The following is a 6,605-nucleotide window of genomic DNA, read 5'->3' as shown; positions in this document are numbered from 1 at the left end:
CTATCTATCTATCTATCTATCTATCTATCTATCTATCTATCTATCTATCTATCTATTTCACATATTGTCTAATCTATATAACAGAAAAACTTTCCAGCCCTCAAACAGGGGACACCCCTTATAATAAGGGACACCTGCCCAAATGGATATTGTTGCATTTTATATATTTGTGAGATGTTCTGGAGACTCTGTTATATGAAAGCAGATATATTCTTTTGGTGTACTTGAGATTTTTGCAAATGAGAGCAAATAGATACAGTTATACTGGTCTGAATGGTTACCTAAGATAAAAGGACAAATGAGGATGTTGGTCTGCAGAGCCAATTGTGACAGATGATGGGAATTGCTGTCCAAAAAGATCTGGAGGGCCACAAGTTGTCCACTGCATATGAAGACATTAAATATAGTGCTTTCTTAATGAAAGAGATTTGCTCTCTTGCACATATCAGGTTGAAAAAAATAAATAAAGATAAAGCTGTTATGGCTGGAACAGAGGCAACAGTAATATAACTGTTAGATTTCCATAGTAGTTGCCAAGCTAAACAGCCGTTTCAGATGTGTATAATTTTCTCAAGATGGCCTGTGCCTGCCAATTTCTGAACATCCATATAAGCCATAATAACGTTCCTCCTGTTGAGCACCAAGTCCTCACTGCTTTGTGACCACATACACTGGGGGTGACATAAAGCATTGAAGGTATGTGTCCAGATTCTCATCAAAAGTGCTATGATCTTGTAAGAAAACCAATTTAGTGGGGGGAAATAGCTTCTTTAACTTTGTATAGGAGCCAGGTCTTGTGAAAAGGCCTTGCTTTGACCTAGCAGCAAAACTTGCAAGTCTTGTTTGCGTTTGGTTCATTTTCTCATTGTGGGGACACAAAGCTGCAGCGTATTTTTGTTTTGTTTGTTTTTTGTTATGTGCTCCCTCCTTCATCCAAGCACTGAGACATACTTACTGAGGCAGCTGTTATCTGCATTTCTTTTCCTCATAAAACAGAGGCTTATGATGTTTGGTTAAGAAAACTGAGCATCCTCCTTGAAACAAATAATCCAATTATGCCTATGCTCTGTGTTGTCACCATCAGCATAATATTTATTTATATATCAAGGGTGGGAGAAGTATGTTCCTGGGACTGCATGTTGCCCCTCAGGGATATTTTTGTGCCTTCAGTGCCACCAAACACCCCAGATCAACCTTTGTCTGACTTTTGCCTTGAATTCAAAAGGCAGAAGTTGTCTGCACTCAATTAACTCAACTTCAGGGAGAGGGGGCAACAGAATCTTGCCCTCCCTAGTAGGCTTAGAGGCAAAAGCAAACTGCTGCAGTTCCTCCCAACTTGCATGTTCTTCCTCATTAATATCTTTTGCCATCTTTATCACACTGTGATGTTGCTTAGTCACATGTTCCCTGATTTTCATCTGTAAAATATGAGAGGATATGGATAATGTGGACAACTAAAAAGACAGACAAATGGGTAAGACAGAAGAACAGGGGCTAGCGGACTCTCCTCCACACTTTCCTCCTCCCTGTTAGTAGTGAGTTAGTAGGCAGAAGAATGTTGCAGTAGTTACACCATCCAATCTCCCACCCCCCACTATGGAATTGCTAAAAAAAAAAAGATCTTTATAGTGAGATGGGTATGTAGGGCAAATAATAATGTGTTAAATAATGGGATTTTAAAATAGCGACATAAAAAACAATTTCTCAAAATGAGGAATGGTGAGTTCCTCTGAGCCTGGTGATAACAACAGCTGAAGGGAAATCTGGCCTATTCAATAAAGTAGAGTAGGATTGTGCTTTAGGCCCAATACAGACGGGCCGTTTGTGCTGATATTAGGGCTTGATACGGCACAGCATCTATATGCACCAAACCCTAATATCAGAACCATTATGTCACAAGGCTGTGGACCCGTCCACACGGGGCACAACCTCATGACTTAAGGCCCCCTGAGTGCCCACACTCCTCTGGGAGGAAGAGGCATCATAGGGCTGTGTTATGATGGTGCAAAAAAGGAGCTGTCTAGAGCAGCTCCTTTTGGATGGATGTGGATGCTGCAGCACAGATGCGGGGCTTACAGGGATGGCTTCTAGCCACCTGTCTGTACTGCCCCTTACTCTACCTGTCTCCCAAATTTCTCCCTGTTGCAATAGAAGGGTTAGTCTTGTTGATTCAAGAATACAGATTTATAAAGTCTTTCTGTCTCCTTGTCGTGACTAAAATTACAATTATTTTCCTAAACTTACTTACTAGTGGTGTTTCTTTCAAGTACTCATTTCTTGTATTATTTTGAAAGTCATGATTGGCAAACTTGTGATATTGGTTTGCAACTGCCATCAGTGCTGGGCAACATAACAAATGGTAAGGGAGGATGGGAGCTGCAGTCCAACCTCATTTGGAGGGCCACACATTCCCCATCCCTGCTGCAAGTCATTTAACACCATGGTGCTTGCTGCAGTTGTCTATGTTGGAGCAGAGTACATAACAGTGTTACAAGGTCATAGTCAAGCATGCCTTTGTGAGATGCAAAGTGCTTTCCATTCTTGCTTGACACACCCACATCAATCTAAGAACAAGTTGCATGGTTCACTCTTCTATATATGGTTCTGTACACGAGATTGAAAAAGATTGATGTATGAAACAAACCCATTTAACTTTTGGTGATGTGCAAACCATTCTTCTGTGCCATGTGCACACTTTCAAACTGATCTGCGGTGCTGTCCACTTGATTGTGTTGCACAGTTATTCTGTTTGGTAGATCATGAACCTCTTTGATCCATAACTGAAACTCAATAGCTTTACTAAGTGTAGTGGGTTCTTGTTATCCACTGAGGTTTGGTTCCAGGACCCCCAGTGGATAACAAAATCTGTGGATGCTCAAGTCTCATTAAATGTAATGGCATAGTAAAATGGTGCCCTTATATAAAATGGCAAAATCAAAGTTTTCTTTTGGGAATTCTTTTTTAAAAAAATATTTTCAAGCAGTGGATGCTTGAATCCTTGGATAAAAAATTACTGGATTAGGAGAGCCGACTGTATCAGACACAAGATAGTTGGACTGTACTAGTAATAATTTTATTATATAAGTAATATGATTACCAGTAGCCTGCTTAGAGCTTTCTGGTGGAATACTTGTTGCCACAGATGCCTACAAAGAGACCAGAGAAACAGTGGCTGTGGAGAGAAAATGCTCAAGGGCATCAAATTTCTGGATGCTGGGCACTTATTGTAGTCAAGGTATTGAATAGCATTCTCACTTATACTATTTGCTGATGTGTGTTAGTTACCTAAGACAAGAAATCCTGTGGAACTGCAAGATGCATTATGTGCCAGCTGTTCTAGAGTGAGTGAAAACATAAAGATATAAATGCATTATCCATTTTATTTCAGTGTAATGAAAATATAGTTCTCTATTGTGCACAAGAGCTCCTATCATCAAAAAGATTGCTCAAGCCTTGAAAATTCAGGGCCATGGCTTACTTGATTAAATCAATCAACATATAGCATGGTTTACTTCTTTTCCACTTTCCTAAGCATTATTATCTCTTCTAATGAATCATGTCAACTTATGATGTGTTCAAAGTACAATAGGTTCACTTTTGTCATGTTGGTTTCTAGGAAAAGTTCAGGCTTAATTTACTCTTGGAACTATTGAATTATGTTTTTGTGAGTACCTGGCATCCATATAACATTTCCCAGAACCACATTTCAAATGAATATACTTTCTTCCTGTCAGAGACTTTCTTCCTCTTAGCAAATGGTGAGAGGTGAAGGTAGTTCTAGTTTGGCCTTCACAACCATACATAAAATTGGAAATACGTCAGCATGATTTCATGAATAAATTGGAGTTTGCAAGAAAACAAATGCAGTGCAAGAAAAAAAATCAAAACAGTAATTTTTATGGTTTAGCTTTGCATTGAAAAAGAAGTGAACATCATCTGCATAAAGAATGGCTAAACCAATCTAATCCTGATATTTTTTTACAAAAAAAACCCATTGTTTATCTCATGACAAAAGAAAGACAACACACAGCAGGAGAGAAGCGACTTTCTCCTTAGCTCTCCGCATGCTGTCAAACCACTTCAATTCTCTTCCCAAAGGAGATGATCATAAAAGCATGTCTTTTGTTGAGCTGGAAAAATTCATTTTGCAATACGCATGTTTTTAAAACTCCCTCCCTCTGGAAGGAGAATGGAAGTGCTACAGTGTCATGCAGAGAGGTAAGGAGAAAGCTGCTTCTCTCTCACTACATGTCAGCTTTCTTTTGTCATGTGATAAGGTTGCCAGCTTAACTGTAAAGATGCTGCCATCAGTGTAGAATGTGACACTATTAACTCTAAAGTAGAAGAGTTTTGCTAGCCTGATTTTCCCTTTGCACAACCCAATAGAGGCTTCAGCAGAGGATAGAATTACTCTATTATATGGGGTGAGGAATTTCAAGTTTCAAGACTGAATGTCTTTCCTGTGGTCCTAATCTTCCTCTCTAGGTTCCCTCCCCCATGAAACACTTGTTGCATGTTTTGTATGTTGCAGATTTTTGTACATTGTTGCAACTTTTGTATATCCCCCCCGCCCCCTAAAAGGTACAGTATACAAGGTTGAACTCTCTCTCCAAAAACTGATTTCCAGATAATATGAGCATTGAGCTAAAATAATGTAGCCTCTTTTGGCTCCTCCTGACTTGGGCCTACACTCCTTGAAATTTCTCTAAAATTGAGTTCAGACTTTGTGCTTTTTAGGTCTGCACTTTTGCTGTGCTTTTTCCTTCCCTGCTCAACCTTAACCTTTTTTCTTCCTTATGTCCTAATCAAGGCTGCTAAGTGTAGATTTAGGCCCCAGTGAATGAATGGGAGGGGAGAAGTTGGTCCATTCCCTCAATCAGGGTCCCTCTGGTTTTTGTGATGAGTAGGGGACACAGAGTCACTTCCACACACAACCAGCACATACTCCCAACCACCTACCCAAGTTCATTCATTGAAATTAAATTCGTGTGTCCAGGCCAGCCAGAAGATGTTCAAGAGCTGCTCTCAGACGCAGAAAAGTTATCTAAGAATTTGGAGCATTGTCTGCCCGGGTTGTGGAGGTGGAAATCACTGCTCCCACTCCTCCAGTTCTGGGCACTTGAGGTTACAGTGGGCTGATCCCCTCCAGATCTCTGTTTCCTGATGCTCCTACTGTTGACACTGTTATTAGAGGTCTTATCTTATCTGTGTCTTGTTCTGCTGTAGCTTGTCCTTCAGTCTCTCTTATTCCCTTCTTCCCACTTACTGGCACTACATGTCTCTCTGGGGGCCCTTTAGCTTCCTTCCTGTTACTTGGGCCCCAGTCTTGCTCTCCCTTGCAACAAGGACAGACCAGCTAAACCATCACTATTTTGTCATATTGAATTTTGTATATCACTATTTTTTCTTTCAGATTCACAATTGTTACAATGGTTGTTGAAAATAATGATACCACTGAGAAAGACAAAAACATATGTACCACACTCAGGTCCTGGATCTCCGTCCAGACTGCCGCACTCCACTAATTTGTACTGGTTTCCACCACCACCCATAAGCCTTGACACTAATAAGATTGCATATTTTTCTTGGGTATATTTCATTTCTATTCATGTTCTAGGAGGGGGGTGAGATACCCATGAAAGAGGCAGCAAATTGCTTCTTCCAGGAAAACAGGCTCTAAAAGAACTTGGCTAGCTGAGAAATTATTACCAGAGCATGGCCTGAACATCATTGCTTGAAGTATAATGCAGCTGACAGGTCTGTGAAATGAAACAGTCATCGAGTTACATACAACAGACCTAGCAAATTTACAAATTCCATCAAGTTGATGGTATGGTTATGATTTCTTTTTGCAGAAGGAGAACCCTAGTTCCACCTAACTTTTCTTTACTGTACAAATTGCAATGAGAAACCTTCAAGTGGTGCACTGTTTCCTAAAGTAAAAGCGGGAATCATGAGGCCCTCTAGTTGTTGCTGGACTGCAACTTCCAGCAACCTTAGCCAGATGCTAGTCCAACAACATCTGGAGGGCCAAACAATTTCCACCCCTGGACTAAAATGTCTCAAACATTAGGGCATCCAGGCCTTTAATAGCTACATGGAAGTCAGACATTAAATAGGCAAAGGTTTTGCTGATATGGAATGCAGGAAGGAAGAAAGTAGCTCTGATTGAATTTCTGACTCCACCGGCTTTTTATGGCTTTCGGAATTTGCTTGGAGTGCTGAGAAATAGTGGCAGTCTTATGAAAGGGCACACCTTCCTCAAAAATAATGCATAGCTCTTTGATATTTTTGATGATGTGCGAAATTGGGCATTTAAAAACCTATATAAGTGTAAATTGTTTGTGTATCCATGTTTGTAATCACAGTTCCTACACAACCTGCAAAAACTTAAGCTTGCATCAAAAACCTGCAGTTCTTTATGCATGGGTACATCAGGGAAGGGGAACATGTGATCCTCCCCTCCTGAAATGCTACAGATGTTTACCTCCTGCCTCATATATATTATGGGAGGTTGTCATGTTCAGTAATGTGAGGGACAGATTCTTTCTCTGAATTATACACTTTTTTCTTCCCTTCCACATGTTATACCTACCCAACATCCA

The sequence above is a fragment of the Sceloporus undulatus genome, chromosome 3 (assembly GCF_019175285.1).
Source record: "Sceloporus undulatus isolate JIND9_A2432 ecotype Alabama chromosome 3, SceUnd_v1.1, whole genome shotgun sequence".
In the NCBI taxonomy this organism is placed as follows: Eukaryota; Metazoa; Chordata; class Lepidosauria; order Squamata; family Phrynosomatidae; genus Sceloporus; species Sceloporus undulatus.
This window is presented reverse-complemented; position numbering follows the sequence as displayed.